Source organism: Lactuca sativa, chromosome 3 (assembly GCF_002870075.4).
Source record: "Lactuca sativa cultivar Salinas chromosome 3, Lsat_Salinas_v11, whole genome shotgun sequence".
Lineage (NCBI taxonomy): Eukaryota > Viridiplantae > Streptophyta > Magnoliopsida > Asterales > Asteraceae > Lactuca > Lactuca sativa.
In genome coordinates this window covers 312,755,410-312,777,609 of record NC_056625.2, presented here as the reverse complement: position 1 = coordinate 312,777,609, position 22,200 = coordinate 312,755,410, and the positions used below count along the sequence as shown (strand labels likewise).

At 31.3% G+C, this 22,200-nt stretch overlaps 1 long non-coding RNA gene across 1 annotated transcript; it reads left to right on the top strand.

Annotated features, from left to right (window-relative positions):
• Positions 1–11,461: 11,461 nt before the first annotated feature.
• LOC122196952 (uncharacterized) lies at positions 11,462–11,764 on the top strand. Its single transcript, XR_006189686.2, has 2 exons — positions 11,462–11,601; positions 11,679–11,764. It is a non-coding gene; the product is annotated as an uncharacterized LOC122196952 (long non-coding RNA).
• The last annotated feature ends 10,436 nt before the right edge of the window (positions 11,765–22,200 follow it).

Here is a 22,200-nt window from a genome sequence, read left to right as displayed (position 1 = left end):
TCTAAAAAAAAAAGTCAGGTAAGGTGAGGGGGTGGAGTTAGGGGTGTGTCTATTTACCTAAATTAAAAAATCATGGGCAAAATAGTTTTTTTTAGGTAAGATAGGGACCAAGCGTAACAAAAACAAACAGTAGGGACCTTCCAAATTAAAAAATAAGTTATGGACCAAACACGTAAATTACTCTAAACCATAAGGATCATTCGTGTAATTTACTCTTTGTTTTAATATGACATGGATATTATTAGGCTAATATCAATTAGTTAGGGAAAAAAAATAAGATGTTGATTCCATACACATAAATGAAATAAGAAAGAAAAGTAGATGTAGGTATACACATGTCTTCAAACACATTAGAGTAAATTGACGTAACATTTTTAGTTGGATATTTCAAATGTTCTAAATAATGTGCGGTATGGACTTGACGGTAATGTCAAAGTTAAGTAATGTCAAACATTGATGAACCATGACGTTTTACAAGGCGTGATTATTTTATATAAATTAATAAAGATAAATAATATATTTATTGACTTTTATTAAATATATAAAGTTTTTTGAATTGTTATATTAATCTTTAATATAAAAAAAATTAACGAACACTCAATTATTTTAGAGCTGATCAGAAAAAACAAAAAAAAAATCTGCACTTTGAAAAAAACTCGCACAATAACGTGATATGACGCACTTTGACACGTAATTTGGATGTCACGCTTAACAAACTCATCATGGACATTTTCGTAACGACTATGTTATGCTCGCGTTATGATGCGCTTTTTAGAATCATGGTTATTTCTTGCAAATGCGTAGAATTTTGTTATATATGAAAATTAAAAACTAATATAAATGTTTTTCTGAACATAAAATTGAAATGTATGAGTTTTTTTAAATATGAAATAACTAAATATTAAAAAAGAATCAAAATAATAATAATTTTAAATATTATATTCGTGAATTAATTAATCCTTTGTTCGAAGCAAAAACGAGTGGCATATAGACTATATAGATCACGAATTGGGCTTTCGACCCAAGCGCTTTAACATGTCCCTAGTCGCATGCTAAACATGGCTCATGCAAAACTTGTCTTACGGCCATATCTCTTAATTCTTAAACCATGTTTTCGTTTTCTTTAAGCTATAACATATTTTTAATAATTTTTTGACTTCCATCAACTAACTATTTATAAGAATATACTTCTTAATAATTTTTTACTATAAGTTACAAAACTTAGTACAAATCAAATATATATATATATATATATATATATATATATATATATATATATATATATATATATATATATATATATATATATATATATATATATATATAGAGGTTATTTGGAAAACAAAAAAACCCTAAAAATCATAAAAATGCATAAAAAAAATACCTAGAGATCACAAAACTTTTTTTTGACATTTTTTAAGAAAAAATCGCAGCTTTTTAAAGAAAATCGCTGAAAAAAAAATTGAAAAAAAAAACTTTTTTTTATTAAAAAAAAAATCAATACTTTATTTTTTTTCAGAGAATTTTTATAAAAAGCTAAGATTTTTTCTTAAAAAATGTCAAAAAAAAGTTTTGTGATCTCTAGGTATTTTTTTATGCATTTTTATGATTTTTAGGGGTTTTTTTAGGGTTTTTTGTTTTCCATAGAACCTAAACCTATATATATATATATATATATATATATATATATATATATATATATATATATATATATATATATATATATATATATATATATATATATATATATATATATATATATATATATATATATAATACTTGCTAAAACTTTAAAGATACGAATTAAGGAATGTTAAGAAATTTAATTAGAAGCAATGACAATTTTAAAATATTAAATTTATGTATGTAAATAAATTTACATTTGCTAAACTAGGTACCATAATTAATTAATTTACATCAATAGTATAAATATATAATATAAATAAAAGGTCTAAACATAAATATTTTATTTAAAAATGGTAGTTGTTTGTATTATTTAATAGCTAAGAATAAAATCTAATAGTTATTTCTTCGTAAAAAAACTAATTGTTAAAATATATATATATATATATATATATATATATATATATATATATATATATATATGGGAAATGTGAATATAACATTAAGGGTATATAAGCTTAGGTACCCAAACTCAATATAATTAATCGTTTTGTTTGATATATTTATTATAATGTTATTATACTTCAACCCCTAATTTGATTTACTTTGAAGATTTTCAAAATTTCAGTATTGTCTTCTTCTTATATCACATCTTTTTGTAGAACACCTCATAGGCTATATATATTATTGTTGAAAATGAAAATTATATAAGAGGAAGGTAAATGTGAAATTTATAAAAATCTTAGAAGTAAATCAAATTAAAAGTTGAATTATAAGAACATTGGACAATTACAATGTATATGTATGATGCAAAACAATATAAAATAGTTAGTTTGAGTATCTAGGTTTATATACCCTTAAGGGTATATTCACTTCTCTCTCTCTCTCTCTCTCTCTCTCTCTCTCTCTCTCTCTATATATATATATATATATATATATATATATATATATATATATATATATATATATATATATATTCTAACAATTTGTCAATCTAACCAAATAAGTAACATTAATTGGAAAATTGCATTTAACTAATAATAGTACAAAAAAAAAAATTACAGTACCTTAAAAACATATATTGATATTTGAAGAAACTATCTTAATACTCGAAGTTGCTTCGACAGATCATTCAAAGAGTAGTTTTTATATATGTGCTTGATCATTGTGGAGAAGTCTTTTCCAGGAGGGAGACAACTTTGTGATAATTACCTTTACCTGGAAGATCCCCCGATAAAGAGATAAAAAGTGTGTTCAACTTGTTACCGAAGACCCGGAGTTCATGCACTTGTTCTAAGAGTGGTCTTTCTTCGACTATTTAAAACTCTAATTATTTAGACACAAGATACTTGTTAGTACCTTCCTCGTGTGATTTGTACTTGAGCTCTAAGGTTTTTTGGAGCTCACTAGGATCTAGGAATGGTGCATATAGATCATAGAGGTGATTAGACAAGGAATTATTGATGTAACCAAGACATAAGTCCTTAGACTCTATATAGAGCTCGTAATTTTCCAAGTCAGAAATTGTTTTACAATCTAGAGCATCTCCTATTTCGGTGATCGTATTAACTGAAATTGGGGCAATTTAGGGTTTAGAACAAGACGAAAATAAATCATAACAAGCATAAACTTAACTTGTCAGGCCAACAGGAGTAGTTTTGACTCTCAAAACGGTCAAGTTTGACATGTTCTTGATTCATCAGTCTAAAATTTATAGAAGAAATTCCAATGGCTTTTTGTCTGAAAATTAATCATAATATATATATATATATATATATATATATATATATATATATATATATATATATATATATATAAGATTTTTTTGTTTTAGACTTAATAGACAAAGTATATGATTATTAGAATTGTGAACTAATTCCAAATTGTTAGTAGAGTCCAAAGCAGACAACCCGATAAGTAATATCGAGAATTATATGTCAATTAGTCGCAAATAATATGTTCAGTTGTTATTATTTGTTTACTAAGTTTCGTCCATAAATCAATTCAATCATTGGTGATCAAATATAATTATAATAAAGGTATAAGGAGACTGCCTTATTGTCGAATGAATTAAGAAGATGAAATTGAAATTAAAACCAACCAGGAAGTTTCAAAATTTTAACTGTAACTACATCAAATAACTCTTGTACTTAAAGATTTTTATGCATTCTAAAGGTTGTAATCTACAACATAGAAGCCTAGGAGTTAATGATGTTATTGTTCGTTACAATAATAATGGAAGAACCGATATATGCAAAATGATTACTAAAAAATTGGAAGAAAAATGAATTGTGGAGGGGAAAGGAGAGCTGATATATATATATATATATATATATATATATATATATATTGGTTTTTGGTGGTGAATAATGGGACCTAAAGGGTCCGGTTAATAGTGGATTGATATCTTAGTTCGACTTCAAAAAACCTTGAAGTAATTTGAATTCAAATTCAAATACAAAGGTTATCTGAATGCAAACTTGAGGTTAACTAAATTCAAACAATGAGTTTATCCGATCTATAAAAACTTTTTGGAGGTTATCTACAAAGTCAACCATAGGATAACTTTTGTCGGTCGATCTAAACCCCATCCGACTCAAACCCAACCAAATTAAAGCTCTTCAGGTCTTAGTGATTGATAATCTATTGAAACTTCGTGGAGGTTATCCACGAAGTTAACCATCGGTCAACTCTAATCGAATCAGTCATAACCTGATCCGACCCGAGCCTAACCATAATCGTAAGCTCTTCGATTCTCAATGACTAGTAAGATCCGGAGACTTTCTAAAGGTTGTACACAAAGTCAACCATTAGTCAACTCTGATCAGATCGATCCAAACTCGAGTCAACCCAGACCTATGTAATTAGAATTTTATCGGATCTCAACGCCTAAAGTGCACCTTCTTGGTTAACCTCATGTTTCGTGTCCTCGACTCGGCTCGACCTTGCATGCATTTTGTCTTAGTTCATCCCGTAACCTTCACTAAAATATGTAAAGGCTTAAGGCAACGAAAGCCTTATAAAACCATAAAGTTTATTTTTCCCACTAATATGAAATAATAAAAAATTGTTAACTTACATATAATCTCATTAAATTTTCAACACAATTTCATAAGGGTGAGTAAGGGTTAGTTTGGGTCAGTTTTGACCAAAAACATAAATCGAAACTGATATAATCGGCTTTTAAAGAAATGGAACCGAACCCAAACCCAATCCATGGGTTTGGTTTCTTGGTTTCTCAGTTTTTTCGGGTTTATCCAGGTCAATTTTGGTTTATTGATACCAAGCACCTTAACCAAATTCTTGAGATGAGGAATACTTACATAGTGGATTAAAGGTTGAGATGTTTCTTATATTAAAGAGTCTGGGACTCCACTAATATGAGTTACCTTATGTGAACCGTTTAATGATACATTGAATATCCAAGGAACAAAGATAAGAAAATTAATGGAGAACGGTGTAGGAAAAAAGTTGAAAATAAAACGGAAAACAAAAAATGAAGAAATTTTGGAGAAGAGCTTGACATGACAATATCACTTTTAAATGACCATGCATCTAGAGAAGTGCAAAAAAAGCAACATATTTTGAAGTGAAACACCTCAGAACTACGTTAGAAAGTACAATGTTATACCATATCGTTTTTTAAGTTGTTAATCTCAGCTTGAATATTCGTTTGTGGGTGCCAAAAACTAACATGCCATTTGTTTTATTTGTATACAATAAATCAAATATCTTATGTACAAGATCAACAATCTTGTACATTGGTTCTCCCACTACATAGTTTCAATTTTTCAAAGGCTTACGCTAAGGTGATCTGCTTTCTCTCATTTTTTTTTATCAAGGAGGGTCTCCATGTTACTTTTTATAAAGCTATGGAGAATGGTCTTTTTTCGTGTCTGTCCATTGGTTTTACCATTCCCTTGGTTGTGTCTCATATATATTATGCAGATGATGCACTCTTTATTGTTGAGTGGAAAAACTCAAAAATTTCTAATCTGATCTGTATTCTTCATTGCTTTCACCTTGCTTCTGGGATTAAAATAAATTTGAATAAAAGTAAATTAGTGGGTATTAGTGTGTCTCGCGTTTTGGTTGAATAAATAGCTACTTTTATAGGTTGTACTTCTATAAAGACTTTGTTTCCTTATCTTGGTTTGGTTTTTGGTGCTTGGTTTGAAGTGATGAAAAGAGTCATTTCCAAACTTTCTAACTGGAAAGTTAAAAATTTATCAGTTGGAGGAAGATTGACTCTGTTAAATTCAATTTTGGGTGCTTTGCCTACCTATTATTTTTCTCTTTATAAGGCGTTGATGGGTGTGCTCTCCAAGTTGGAGTCCATAAGGAATAATTTCTTTACTGGGGCTGATTTGGGTGAAAATAAAATGATTTGGGTCAGTTGGAATAAAGTCATGACACAAAAACAATTTGGAGGTCTCGGTGTTAGTCGTCTTTTTGCTTTGAATAAAGCTCTCCTCTTTAAATAGGCTTGCCATTTTTTCAATAACACATAGGCTTTGTGGGTTAAGGTTGTGAAAATCATACATGGTAATGATGGTGGCCTAAGAAAGCATTCTTCTACTTCTTTTGGTTCTCCTTGGATTTAAGTGGTGAAATCTATGGAAAATCTTAAGGTTAAAGGGATTGATCTTTTGTCTCCGTGCAAAAAGAGAGTTGGTGATGCTCCTGGGTCAGTTTTTGGGAGGATATTTGGATTGGGAATTCTTCTCTTAAACAAGATATTCCTAGGATTTATTCTTTGGAACTGTATAAACAAATTATCATGAAAGACAAGATGTCCCATGCTGGGTGTGTGGGTTCTTTTCGTAGATTGAATAGAGATGGGGGAGCTGAGAATCCTTAGTGGCGCGATTTTAATCAACTTTTGTCTTCCATTATACTCTCTGATATCAAGGATAGATTGGTCTGGTCGTTGGATGGTTTTGTGTGTTTAGTTTTGCTTCTACTCGTAGTCATATAGACAGATTTTTGTTATCAGTGTCCTCTCCTACTAGTTGGGTTAAAATGGTGCCTATAAAGGTTAATGTTTTTGGTTGGCGGCTGAGACTGAATAAACTACCAGGTCTAATTTGGAGATGAGGGGAATCGACATTTCGTCTATTTTGTGTGATGAAGATGTGGAAATGGTAAACCGCATGTTTTTTCTTTGTGACATAACTTCTTTTAGTATGTTCTATATTGGTAGATGGTGGAATATTTATATTTTAGTGGTGGCTTGGTTTGAAGACTGGCTCGCTTGGCTTTCTTCTTTTTAGTTATAAGAGTCTAAAAAGGTTTATTTAGAGGTGATTTTTTTAACTACGTGGTGGACGATTTTTGATAAGATTGTTACTCAATCGTTCTTTTGGGTTAATTATAGAAGGAGAAGGGTGTCCTTGAATTGGGTTGGGTGGTTAAAAGATCCTATGACTATTATTGTTTAATCTTTTTTTCATGTTTTTGTATTTTTTTTTGTTTTCCGGCTAGCTTCTTACTAGTTTGGTGTTTTTATAATATCTTTGTCGTTCAAAAAAAATTATACATAATGAATCCTTAAACATAATAATTTCCTAAAAACATAATTATTAGAATTATAAGAAAAAGCATGATAATTATAGTACTACTTTTTTTTAACAAAAATACTACATTTAAGAATCTATTATTATGTAAAATTAAAACGACAAATACCAATTATGTTCATGAAAGATACTTTTTTTAACAATTTAAACTAATAAATTATCATTTTATTATTTATGTAAAATTTTATTATTTAAGACATAATGAATTGGTTGTTTTTATGGTGGAGAATAAGGAATCAATAACAAAGAATTTAATAGAATAAGATTGATTGGCACTCAATTAAGTTAAACTCGATCATAACAGGATGGTGTCCAATGTCATTTTTGAATGGGAAAACAATAGATTTTTTAAAGTTTAAATTAAATATATTATTAAATTTAATTGTGTTTAATGTATTATAGGAAAAAAAAAATAACAGAGTCGTATGAAATACCACTAGACTGCTAATTGCCTTAGCAACAATTTGTAATTTGATGATTCACCAAATGGATGTTAAAACAACATTCTTAAATGGTGATTTAGAGGAAGTGGTGTATATAAAACAACATGGGGGGTTTTATTATGCCTGGAAATGAGCATAAGTTGTGCAAGTTAGTTAAATCATTGTATAGGCTAAAGCAAGCACCGAAACAGTGGCATCAGAAATTTGATGATGTTGTCTTGTCACATGGTTTCAAGTTGAATCAATCAGACAAGTGTGTATACAATAAGTTTGATGAGTCTGGCAAAGGAGTGATCATATGCTTGTATGTAGATGACATGTTAATCTTTGGTACTGATCAAGGGCAAGATGACATGACCAAAGAGTTTTTATCATCTCAGATCTCCATGAAGGATATGGGGGATGTAGAAGTGATTCTTGGAATAAGAATCAAGCGTGAACATCAAGGAATCTCAATTTCACAATCTCATTACATTGAGAAAGTGCTTAAGAAGTTCAATTGTTCTGATTGTTCTCCTGTAAGTACACCTTTTGATCCAATTTTGGAATAAGAATCAAGCGTGAACATTAAGGAATCTCAATTTCACAATCTCATTACATTGAGAAAGTGCTTAAGAAGTTCAATTATTCTGATTGTTCTCCTGTAAGTACACCTTTTGATCCAAGTATGAAACTTATGTCAAATACTGGTGAAGCAGTTTCAAGTATTCAGATGTTATTGGGTGTTTAATGTATGTTATGGCCAAAATAAGGACTGATGTTGCATTTGTTGTAGGAAGCTAAGTAAGTTTACTAGCAATCCTAGTACTCATCACTAAAAAGCGGCAAGGAGAGTGTTGAAGTATCTAAAGAAAAACATGGATTTTGGTTTGACTTATGTAGGGCTTTTTTCAGTTATTGAAGTATATTCAGATGCTAGTTGGATCATTAATGTTGAGGACCATTCTTTTTGCAAGTGGTTGGATGTTTCTTCTTGGTGGAGGTGTCATTTTATGCGATTCTAAGAAAGAAACATGCATCACAATTTCAACTATAGAATTTGAATTTGTATCCTTTGCAACTGCTGGAAAAGACGTATAATGGTTAAGGAATTTGACATATGAAATTTCTTTGTGGACAAAGCCTATATCACCTATTTCTATACATTATGATAGTGCTTCCACCTTGGCAAAAGCATAAAATCAAGTGTATAATGGAACATCGTGACATTTGGGTGTTATGCACATTATGGTACGTGAGCTCATTACTCACGGTATCATTTCTGTTGAGTTTGTTCGTTCTCAAAAAAACTTAGTTGATCACTTGATGAAGGGGTTATCTAGAGACTTGGTAAAGAAGTCTGTTATAGGGATGGTTTTAAGGCCCACTTGATATCTCTATGGGTGAGATACCAAGTTCCCTTCTAATATAATGTTAGAAGTTGAATTCAATGTGGAAAGCTTACATATGGAGATTGAAGCACATTTGTTTACTACATCCCAAGGTATGTGCTTATAAACTGTATTGTTAAAGTAGGTTCATTAAGTTCTTAATAGTTCTTTTGAAAAAGTGCATTAATAGGTGCATGATATAAAAGGACTACATATGTGAGTGTGAAGTGATGTCGCTTCAGAAAGATTGGGCTAGGCTTTTATGTACTCATGAATGTATAGGACACATGGATGTAATAGTGTCAAGTATGAAACATTATATATTGTGTTTAACTTATGTGTATAGTATCTTCAGTTACTCAAATGAGTTGATGAGTTTAATCCTTCAGTTACTCGAGTGTTTGACATGTATATTATACTAATGTGAAAATTCAATTTCAAGATATTTTCATTTATGCATAAATTTGATTTTGTGTTTGATTTTAGTTAATTAAGGATTATACTAAAATGGGGGAGGAATGTTGGTGATTTTAATGTTATCAACATAATTTGGTGTAATTATTACTAATAATGAGATAGGCAGAGTTTAATTTACTAACCAGGCTTGGAGGTGCGATGTACACACTCGATGTGATAATGAACTCGGGAATACAAGGGTCTGGGGGTAACGCCCCTGGGTGTAGGGTACCAAGGGGTTGTAGCCTCTTCGTAGAGTTTAGGGGCAGCACCCTTAGCGGGGTCCAATGGGCAAAGCTTCTAGCGGTGGTGACATCATTGTGATGTCAGAATTGGTTATGTCTTATAACCATATATCTAACCACTTGTTTTGGCTCCAAACTGCATGTAGCTACCACCAACTATTTTTCCTTCTTGTATAAGAGCATATTACATGTTCCAGAAAACGGGTTACAAAACTTACTCTTGAAAGTTATACTTATGGTTCTCTCTATCTCAAAAGAATACAAAACAACAAGGTATATTTTTCTGTGTTTCGAATTTGAAAGTGGCCTGATTTCCAAATTGCATCTATTGGATTATTCCAAATCAGATTTTGTGATACCTCAGACAAAAGGGTCGAAATCACAGATTTTGGAAATGATTGCAATCACGATCCCATAAATTATCCAAGTTAATTGATATTCTAAGACCCTGAAATCTTACATAATGGTGGATTTTTTTTCTCATTTTCAAATCATAACATTTACTTATTACTTCCTATTTAGCCTCAACGTTTTCTTTTGTTTCTTATTTGATATTATGTTTTGGATTATTTTTGATTTATTTTTAGTCATGAATTAGTCAACAATAGATATTTTAAAACGTAATAGTTTCAAATGAAAAATGAATGCATTGAAGGCAAGAATAAAACACACAACTTCTCCTTCAGGATGGGGTGTGTTAGTTGGTGAGTACACTATATGTATTCTATTGCTGGTTAGACATAAAGTTAGATCACGACTTTAATAAATATCTTAGATGGTGATTGGGTACAACTAGGAATATCTTTGTTATAGTACACTAGGTGTATTTTACTATTGATTAGACATAAATAGATCGTGAATTTAATAAATATCATAGATGGCGAGCGAGTACAACTAAGAATATCTTTATTATAGGCCAAACTTTACTAAAATGTGTATTATTATATTTCAACATCAACAAAGAGGATACACCATCATAACATGGTAATCGCTTCATTGCACAAAAAAAAAATCAAAATATAAAGAACAAAAATCAAAGTTGTTAAAATATTTAAAGAGCATATAATTAATGAGAAATTAAATAGTCTTCTACCTTTTGTTCTGCTATCTTGTAACTATTTTAAATTTATACACTTGTCATTATTTTAAATAGACAGAAAAAAAAGTAAGAACAAAAAATAAGAAGCTATTTAATTTCTCATAAATAATTATTTTTGTGGCATTAACCTTTAACTTTAACTATAACGTTTAGTTTAATGTATTGGCCTAACCATATTGGAAATTTACAAAATGTTTAAATTAATATGTGCGAATGGAAGCCGTTTAAAAAGAAAAGATAAAAAAGAAACAAATAACGAATGTTCCGATAAGAAGTAAAATTCGCTTATTCCTTAATTATAAGTTAGAAGTAATGTAAATATATATGTCCTTAAATATTTAAGTTACGAGCATGTAAACCTTTTTGAAAGCTAAACGCTGTAATTTGGGAATTTCTTCGAGTAACCGAGCTTTCGTCCGTCGAATCTCGGCGTTCATCGCCACCGCCGTGGCCCTGTTCTTTTCCGCCGCAGCAACCTCCGATTTCTACACAAACCAAAAACAAAACTACATCTTAAACAACATACACAACGTGATAATAAAGTCTTTTGATATCGTAAAGATCTAATTACCTCCACAGCTTGATTCAGATCGGATTCAATGGCGGTGTAAAGTCCGGCGAATGCATCGTTCCGATTGATATTGTTGGTGGCATCCTTTTGCTTGTCGACGTCGTATTTCTCGTACTTCTTGCATATTACATCTACTCTTGTTATCAAATCGATTACTCCCATCTATACCTGTAGAAACTTTGACTTGATTCTACAGATCGATTGTGATCGTATATCCGGTAATGTCTCTGGATACAAAGAGTTCGAATTGAGAAAATTTTGATCTTAAATCGACTTTCTATTCTTTTTCTCTCAGTAGATAATGGAGTTGAGAGTGAGGACAAAGCCGGCGATTTGGCGGAGGAGCGGGAGGAAACCGACGGAAAGAGCAAAGTACAAGTTCTCAAATGGCAAAAGTTTCATTTTTACCCCTACAGCTTTTTTGTTATGAAAATATATTCGAACATTATATACTCCTATACAATTTACATTATAATGCACAGTAGTTTTATTATTATTATTATTATTATTTAAATCAGGTTAAGAAAGATTTATAACTTATATGCTGCATTTTAAAGTAAAAAAAAAAAGTTTTAGCTTGGTTTATCCTAAATAGAAGGTCACTGTTCGATTCTCACATCTTTATTTTTTCAATTCTTTACAAATACTTTTATAATTTACCTTATTTCTTACACCTATTAAATAAGATTCGAAATAAGGTAATTCTGGTTATAGATGTTTCTAGCTTATTTGCTTTTGAATTTTCACTACGCTGCTGCTAATTTCTATCAATTTAGTTTTGGTTGGGTTTAATTTGGATATTCATAAATTGTTGGATACTTTGCCGGTATATATATATATATATATATATATATATATATATATATATATATATATATATATATATATATATATATATATATATATATATATATATACACACTAACCGTCTACCCGTGCAAAGCGGCGGGCGGCGAATAATTTGATCTCTTTAGAGTTAAAATCATTTTGTGTTCACTTCGAGAAATGGATATTAAATAACATCTATTTTTCAAGAGCATTATCATACCATATTAAGGGGGTGTTTGGCTAATCTTTTTTAAAACAACTTATTAGGTTCTACATCCCTATAAGTTAAAAAAGTGTTTGGATTAAAATAACTTATTCCGGTGGGGAACCTCTAATACGTCATTTTTTCATAAGTTACCCTACACTTACTTATTAACTTATAAGCTAATAAACTAATAAGCAATAAGCTTTTTTGCCAAACACCCCCTAAATGGTTATTACTTCCATTTATACATACCCAAACCACTTGTACTGTTTTTCGTACTTTTTTTTTTTTTTTTCGTTTTCCTTAATTCCTTTATTAATTTAATGTCCTACTAAGTAAAATGTTAAAATATATAAATAATAGTTTATAAAAATAAACCTTTAGAATATTAGGTGTTGTGATTCAAAAGTCGATAAATAGGCTTTTGAGAAGGCCAAAATACTCAGGTGTCAACTTGTTCATTGTGATTTTAAACCAAGTTTGGTCACAAATTAAAACATTTTCAACGATGGTATGTAATTCAAGGATTCATATTGATTTAGGTTCTCAAAACCTTAAAATATTGAACAAAATCTATATAAAACGTTATAATAAGGACAATAATCACCGTAATCAGGAAGTCAATGTGATGAAACTTGATATTATAAGGACCAATGATGAAAAAGGTTTCATTTTCAGACTAAACAAGATAAATAATATACAAACTACCTTAATCATGTCAAATCTTGTGTTTAACCGTTTTTTATTGCAAAAGTAAGATGTCAAAATATACAAATTAATGATAATACAATGCTCTAACTGATCCTCTTGGTTGAGTTCTTTGAACCTGCAAAGCCAACACATTAAAGAAACATAGTAAAAACCTTTTTAGGAACAAACCTGATATAATAAAGCCTTCACCCAATATATTTATAAGATAAAAATACAAAAAATTAAAAATGATGAAATCAATTACAAGGATTAAAATAAAAACCTGTTAAGAAAGAGCCATTTGCAGGAGGGATATTTGAATCAACATGTATTTTCTGATGGTTTCAAATTTTGAATTATCCTAAATTTAGGGAAGGAGATAGAATTTGTTGAGAAATATAAGGATTCAAAACACAGGTTAAAATTTAATATTATTTTATTGATGACTACTTGTACTATTAGCTTATTGATTTGAACATCTTAAAAAAATAATATTATTATATTCAATCTATTTTTAGAAATAGTGAGATTTCTTTTATAAGATAGTAAAGATATATATATATATATATATATATATATATATATATATATATATATATATATATATATATATATATAAATGTTTTCAACAAGTATTGTGTGCATATATGAACCAATCAGAATTTAGTACAAATTAAATTTTTAAATAAATCAATAAGGGTAAGTTAGTAATATTGCATGTATATTAAATAAATTCCAAAATTAAAATCAAATTAAGTCCTTATAAAATTGCAATCAGTTTTTTTACCTTACAAAATCCACCAGAACACAAAAAGGAATCGACATTTTTGTTTCACGTTCAATCACCGATCGCCGCCACCTACTCCTTCCCCTTCGTTGCCACCTATTATGTCGCCGGCTGCCTTCCTCCTTGTATCCACCGCCCACCTTCGGTCCTCCTAATAGCGATCATGGGGATTCTAGGTCTTCTCCATCCTTTCCATCGTTTTATTGGAAAAGACATGATGGCCGATCTCAAGTATCCGATGAAGCCTAGCACCATCCCATTTTGATTTGTTCCAGTAACTTAATCTTCTCCATCTTCCACACACAAACACAATTCCAATGTTGATTTCTCTTATTTCATGTCCCTTCAAGTAGCTATATTCAGTTTTATTGCCAATTACTATCTTCCTGGAATTCTATCTTCATTGAATAAATGTTTATGATATTTACCATGTAGTGTTGAGTGATCAAATCTTTCAACTTCATTCTCATTATCCTCAATCGATTGAATTAGATTAATTTTATGTTCATGTGTTGATTAATTACCACAAGGATTTTGTTCTCTGTTTTTATCGTTGGAGTTATAACAGAAGCTTTAAAAGGTGCAATTGGTCGATTTTTCGGATATTATTTTGAGATGATTTTCACATTAGAAGCTTTAAAAGGTGCAAACGAGCATAAACAAGTAGTTAAATGTTATCAAAAGGTAAAAAACTTTTTTTTTGATCTAACTGTAGATAATAACTCCAAGATGAAGTTATGCTTGTATTCCTTTTTGCAGGTAAATATAGGTGTGGAGGTTGAGAGTTTAATCATATATTCTTTTATTCCTTTTTACAGGTTTGCACCATAATTTGAAGTTTTGAATCTTACTATTATCATTGGCTTTATTTTTTGTATCTATTAAATTTGTTCCAAGAGGTATAATTCATGCGTTTCTTTGAACAATCATGACTATTTTTCTAACATATTTGCTCAATTTATTATTGCTGATTAAGATTGGTTTAATTGGTTTTAGGTGTGAGAAGAAGTGCACAACAAATGTTTGTGGAAATGCCTGAAAGAGAGTTTGACCATGTGGCATGCATTACAACAGAATTACTGAAGTTTTTTTTTTATTCGGGTATCATAATTTTCGACATGCCTAACTAAAGGAATGGTCATGAAATAAATTTATGTTACTTGCTAATTTACTATGTTGTATGTATTCTTCCAAAATTTATAATGTTGTATGTATTCTGCCAAATTATTCAGAATTACAACTTGTCATTTTAATGATTCTTTTAGAATCTTTTTTGCCTATTAAAATGTCATATATTTTGTCGGTTCATTTGGTGGATTAGTGTTTTTGTTAGATTTTGATGATTTTTTTTTTCTTTTTAGGTTTTGAAGAGTTTGTCATTCATGTGGAGAAGAAAGAAAATATGGAGAACAAGAGTGTCTTGTAGTAGAATGTATTTCGCCAGAAGTTATAAAACAAATCTTAGCAGCATTATTCTTTCAGAATGACTTAGTGTTTTTTGTTTGATTTTGATGTTTTGGATGCATTTGTGATAGGAATGACTGAAGACATTATAGGAATGACGTGAAGAATGAATCAAAGATTGATCACATTCAAAGTTTAAAAATGTTGTTTTTTTAAAAACTACACTTGTTATTCTTTAAGAATGTTGACATTATTCAAGAATGTTCTTTTTGTATCAGAATTATAGATGTAATTATTTGATATATTATTAGTTCAAGAATCGATTTTGTATATTGTTTCATAATGTACTTATTCATGTTTTCTTTTTATTAATGTATTTTTAAAGGATGTCATAAATTGTTATTCTAACAGAATCGCATTCTGACAAAATAAAAATATTCTGATAGAATAAAATTGGTTATGTTAACAAATTAAGTTAGAATTAAAATTGAATTAATTAAAAAAATTTAGATTTTTAAAATTAGTAGAATTAATTGTCCCTAAAAATCCAAAAATTTCCTTTTATAAATGTAGTTAATTGTCCAAAATGTCATTTTGCTAAAATTTGTGTGATTATATGGTACATGTTATCTCATTGTAATATCATACACCCTCAAATCATGTCTATTGATTAATTCCATCTGTTGATCCAGATTTATGCATTCTGGCACACAATAGTTACTAAAAACAAAATAATATATATATATATATATATATATATATATATATATATATATATATATATATATATATATATATATATGGTGTGGTTCAATAGAGAACCATAATTAACCAAGGAACCAATTTTTTTTTCAACTTTTAGAACTTATTTTTTATTAAAAAAAAACTAAAAATATAGAAATTCATAACTTTTTATCTTTTTTCCAATGATATAAAATTCGATTTTTTTACGTCAAATTCACAATGTGAATCTTTGAAAATTCACAACGTGAATCCGAAAAATATTTTTCACATTCACAATGTTTATATATGAATTTAAATATTTTAAAATTTTCTTTATAAATTGAAAAAAATAAATATTTGGTTCCTTGAAGAACCAATATTTATGGTTCTCTATTGAACTTTTCTCTCTCTCTCTCTCTCTCTCTCTCTCTCTCTATATATATATATATATATATATATATATATATATATATATATATATATATATCATTATTATATATGAAAACGTTGTTTTCCTCCATCCTTTAAATTCAAATTTACATGGTTCAATACAAGACACATAATCGAACTACAAAACGTCGCAATGATGTAAATTGAAACCATAAATCCATTCCCGTCACAACCGTAATTGAAACGACACATCGATTTCCTTCCCCTGTAACTATCACGATTCTCCTCCCCACAATAGTACCACCCACATCATCCACAAAGAAATAAAATTAATTGCTGTCCAAAAATCCCCAAATCTTTACTTTATCTCATCCCTCGTGATGAAAGCATGTAAAATTATCGTATATGGCAGTATCGGTCCCTTCTCTTCCTGTTAATCTTTCCAATCCCAAACATTTAAGATTGCGTTAGTCGATCCTCTGTACAAAAAGTAACGAGTTTCTTCAATCAACTGCATTCCATATCAGATTCATACTACATTTCTTTTACATCTTCTTCTTCCGAATGAGCAACGCGTGATCGATCATCTATACAAAAAGGTAACGAATTTCTTCAATCCACTACTTTCCATGTCGGATTCATACTACAATATTTTCCATCTTCTTCTTCGGTTCTTCCGAACGAGCATGTGTAACCCCGTAATTTAATAGGAACCAGTGTCTTCCCAGTTACGGAAGTGTTTAGTGGACGAGTCAGCAGTTGTACCCTTGGAAGACATTCAGGTTGATAGCATCCCGAATTACATTGAGAGACTGGTCGCGATTTTGGACCGGAAGACAAAGACCATGAGGAACAAGGTAGTTCAGCTAGTGAAGGTGTAGTGGCAGCACCGGAAGGGTTCAGAGTGGACGTGGGAATCCGAGGAGGAGATGTTTGAGCATTACCCGAAATTGTTTTCAGATTCAGTGGCAACGGACTTCGAGGACGAAGTCTAATTCAAGTGGGGGAGATTTGAAACGATCGTCTTCCGAGGTATAAATTTATTTAGATTCTCAAGTTTTATGTGGGGTTATAATAGAATTGTATATGGGATTGGGCCTCTTGTTTTGGGCCAAGCCATAGTATGCCCATAAGCCGTACGCAGGGCGTAAATCCGTTGTACGCTGGGCGTAGTGACTTAGTGAAACGCGGGGAGGAGAAGCGTATGCACAACGTACCATATGGTACGCCCAGCGTACGCTGCCAGAGGAAAAACCCTAATTTTAGGGGTTTAAGGATATATAAACCCCATTATAGCCACTTTCCTTGTTTTCCCATCAACCTCCTCACTCTCAGAAAACCCTAGTTCGTCCCTTTCTCCTTGTGTGTGTGTGTTTGATCTTTTGGGCTCATTTTTGTGAAGAAAAGTTGGGAAAAAGAAGAAGAGGAGTGGAAGAAGGAGAACTTGAGCACCTTGAGCTCATAGATCTGGGATCATTCATTCATTTGGCATTCAAAAGAGGTATAAAGCTACCAACTTTCCTTTTGTAAGCTTAGATCTAAGAGTTTTTGGAAGTTGGACCTTTTAGGTCCAAAGGAAGGACCTTTATCATACAGCTTCGTTTTTGGAGCTTGGGATTGCTATCCTTGAAGCTCAAGTGCCCCCATAGCAATAAAGTTTCGATTTTTGAGGCTCTCATGAAGCCATGCATGAGATCTAGCCACCTTCTTGGTTATAAATGGTTGTTTTTAGAAGTTTGAGCTTAAGGGAGTCTTGTAAGCCATCAAGTAAGCAACTTTATGGTTTCAGACGTGGGATAAGACCTGGATCTAAGATTTTAGCTTCTGACCCGGATTATTAAGCACTTAATGAGACTTTGGCTTAACAAGGCTGTACGCTGGGCATACAAGGAGGTACGCACCGCGTACCAGCCAGTAGCCAGTACGCTCAACGTACCTCGGTGTACGCCCCGTGTACACTGCCAGTTTGGGCTTCGAGTGTTTGGGCCTCGATGTGGGCTGAGTTTTGGGACCTAGGGTCTTTGGGCCTTAGTGGCCTTCAGAATTCTGTAATATAGGCCAAAGGTTAGTATTGGGCTTGGGTAAGGCCCAATAAAGGGCTTTGGGCCCAATGGAGCAAATTGGGCCAATAATGGGCCTTTAGTGGGGCCATGGACGAGCTTAGAAGGAATTGAGGGTTTTTGGGGCCATGTTGTGACCCATGCCATAACAGGGGTAAAATGGTCATTTTACCCATACGAGAATCCCTATTCGGATTTAGTATTTTATTTCCCATGATAGCTGGGAAGCAGCAAGAGCAGCAGTCGGGGATTTCTCATTCAGGAGTTCAGCAGTTAGCATCATGAGGTGAGTTTCCTTCTAGTAGGAATAGGTCTACGGCTACAATGCCAGTCTGTTTAGCTAGCAGTAGTTCTGGACCTCAGTCCGATGCAGTAGTTAGATTGCTTGATGTCTTTGTGATTCAAGCATGTTTTGTGTTATGTGTTCCGGACCCTGGTCCGATGCAGTATGCAGTATATGTGTTCATGCTAGTTGATATATTTATGCTATGTTATGTTCAGTCAGTTCCGGACTTCGGTCTAATGCAGTCAGTTTCGGACTTCGGTCCGATTCAGAGGGCAAGGCCCTGGTTAGTTTCCGGACTTCGGTCCGATACAGAGGGCAATGCCCTAGTCAGTTCTAGACTTCGGTCCGTTGCAGTTTCTGGACTTCGGTCCGATGCAGAGGGCAAGGCCCTAGTCAGTTCCGGACTTCGGTCCGATGTAGTTTCTGGACTTCGGTCCGATGCAGTGGGCAAGGCCCAGTATGTGTTTATATGTTATTGTATGATATGTGGTAGTTTGGGGAGCTCACTAAGCTTCGTGCTTACTGTTTCAGTTTTGGTTTCAGGTACTTTTGCAAGTAAAGGGAAGAGCTCGGGATGATGACATCGCACACACCACAGCTTCAATTTGTCCTGGGAGTTAATTTAGCTTTTCATTGATATGATTTGATTCAGTCTTGATACAGTTCTTGTGAAACTTGTTATGGTTTTGAGATATTGGCGTATGGATTTTATTTTATGGTATTGATACAATGATTTCAGTAATGATTAAACAAAAACTTTTGGGTCGTATTTTGGGATGTTTCATCAGGAAGTCTTACAACATGCCAACCAAATGTATGTTCCTATATCCAAAAATCAAGTTACAATTTTTGTAATAGCTTACGATTTTTAACAAACAATAGGCTACTAATGAAAATTTGAGTTCAATTTTGCAGGTCAATTATCACACCAAAATTTCTGGAAGTTACAGAATAATAGAAGCCACGCATGCAATTTTTACAACACTGATGGTCAAACTTCAGTTCAAACCTAATTTATCTCCCTTGTTGGAAATCTATGAACCATAAAGAAGGTTTGTTATTATTTTACAAGTATTTATTTTATGGAAGGTTAATGTAACATCAGTGTACTAATTCAGCAACTTTTGTACATATTCAGGATAGTGAATTGTAAAAAATTGCAGGGGCATGAATGTATCAAAAGAAGTGGTATAGAGCTTCCTGTCAAAGGGAGTTGTCACAACCACACAGGTATCAACTAAGTAAGGTCTAGAATAGATTTAGTAATTATATTACATTTCATCCAACCTTAAATACCTTGCTATAATTTTATACAGGCTACAAATGAATGTGATTTTTACAGTAAATGACTTGTGTCGTGCATGTTTCACTTTCTTATTTGCACAATTAATTCTGCACTTAAAAGGTTTTTCAATCCGTTTTTACTAATTCATATGATTATTTATAGGGATTAAACAATGTTATAGATAGTGTTGCTATTGAAGTTGCAGTTGAACTGGCAGCATATCTAAGCCATCACATGATTACAATGCATCAACACCTGACATTTATATCATTTTTTGTTTCAAGGAATTTACATTTATTATATAAAAAATTATGTTAATTAGGTAAGAAAGAAAATGGTAAAAGGAATTGACTTCATATAAGTATTTTTCTTATCATTTTATTACTATTTTCTGGAACGCACATGTATGGTGTGAGAAAAGACTCAAGCATATATCAGGTTTACTTATATTAAAAAACAAATTCATTTCTTTTAGTCTACACTATCAAAATAAGGTTAATAATTGGCATAGTCACTTTAGTAGTCAAAATAGTTTTTTGCTTATCCGTAAAAAGACATTTCAGTTCACAAAAATAAAAGATAAACATTTTTTTTAATTAAGATCATATGACGACTTGATGGTTGTTTTTCCAATTTGTAGGGAAAGGAATGCTAAAATCACAATAATAGCCATGGACATTTTTAAGGACTTTTGGAGTGAAACAAATACACACAATGGAATCTTCAATGAACAATCGGGAATATGGCACAACTATCTCGTCATTGATGGTATACGAATTCAGTAACATACCTAACAACTTAATTAAAAATTTCAATTGAAATTAATGGAAGTCTGTATATTTCCCTTTTTTTTAGCGACACAAACATAACTACAGAAATTATAGACAACTGACTTTATTTATGAAGTATATGTAGTACTGATTTCTTTTTTATTGGTTGAGAAAACTTAGGGGTCTTTGGATAGGAAAAAAAGAGGTGCTTATTGCTTATTCCCACAATAAGCTACTTTGAGTGTTTGGATTAAATCCAGCTTATTAGGCTAAATAAGCTAATTTTAATAAGCATCATTCCCCATGCTTATTGCTTATTGCTTATTGCTTATTCCCACCACAAATAAGCTATAAGCAATAAGCTAAAAATCTAATCCAAACACCCCCTTAATTACATAGAAAAAGGATTTTTTCCAAAATAGACCTTATATTTGCAGTTTTTTTCTATTTAAACCAAAAACTTTATTTATTTCCTAAAAAGACCACACCTTTTGATGTTCCTTGTTATTTATTAAGTATAACCGGTTGACTAGTCAATAGCTGGTATCACGATTCACGAACGTATCCTCCTGCGTACCCTTTCTTTTCTTGCGTACCTTTCTTTTCTTCTACACTCACTAGGTTTCATTCGTTCACTTCAAGATACACAAGTCGATATGAAAGTCTAGGGCTTTTTCTGAAATCGCACAACAAGAAAGCCATAACATCCGATTCTTAGTTCCATAAATCGCACAAGAAGGCTATGGCATCCAGGAATCAATAAAGTAAGTTCTTTTCTCGGTCTCACGCTTTGTTCAGCCCGATTTTGTTTGACTTCTTAGCTTCTTATTGCTTAGATTCCCATGATTATAAATCAATTTAATTAAAAATCTAGATTTGTGCATACTAAAAAAACTGATTTGTAAAGTGGGTTTCTTCTCCTCTATCTGCGAAGGAATTCCCCATCAACAACTATTTGGATTTTATTTTAACCAACAAATTCCACACTCCTTTCAAGATTGTTTTGTTTCTTGCGAAACATGAAATACAATTGCTTGAAACATATAGAACTACAGAATCAGGTTCCTGGCGCTAGAAACAAAGTTGATTCCACACTTCTTACGAATGAGTTATATTTATATTACCACTTACAATATAATTTGAATGCCAAAATCAGGTTCCTTACAATATAATTTGAATGTCAAATTCAGTTTTTTTTTTGTATGCACAAGTCTAACAAAAAGTCTTTTTTAGTATGCACATATTTGTAATGTGTTGAAAACTTTGTTATATGAAACCGAATTGATGTTTATTGATGTTAATTCAGGTTTATAAAACTGAATTGATATATGAATATAAACCTGAATTGATCATTTTTTGCTTGATTCACCAACTTGTTAGTCCACAAAA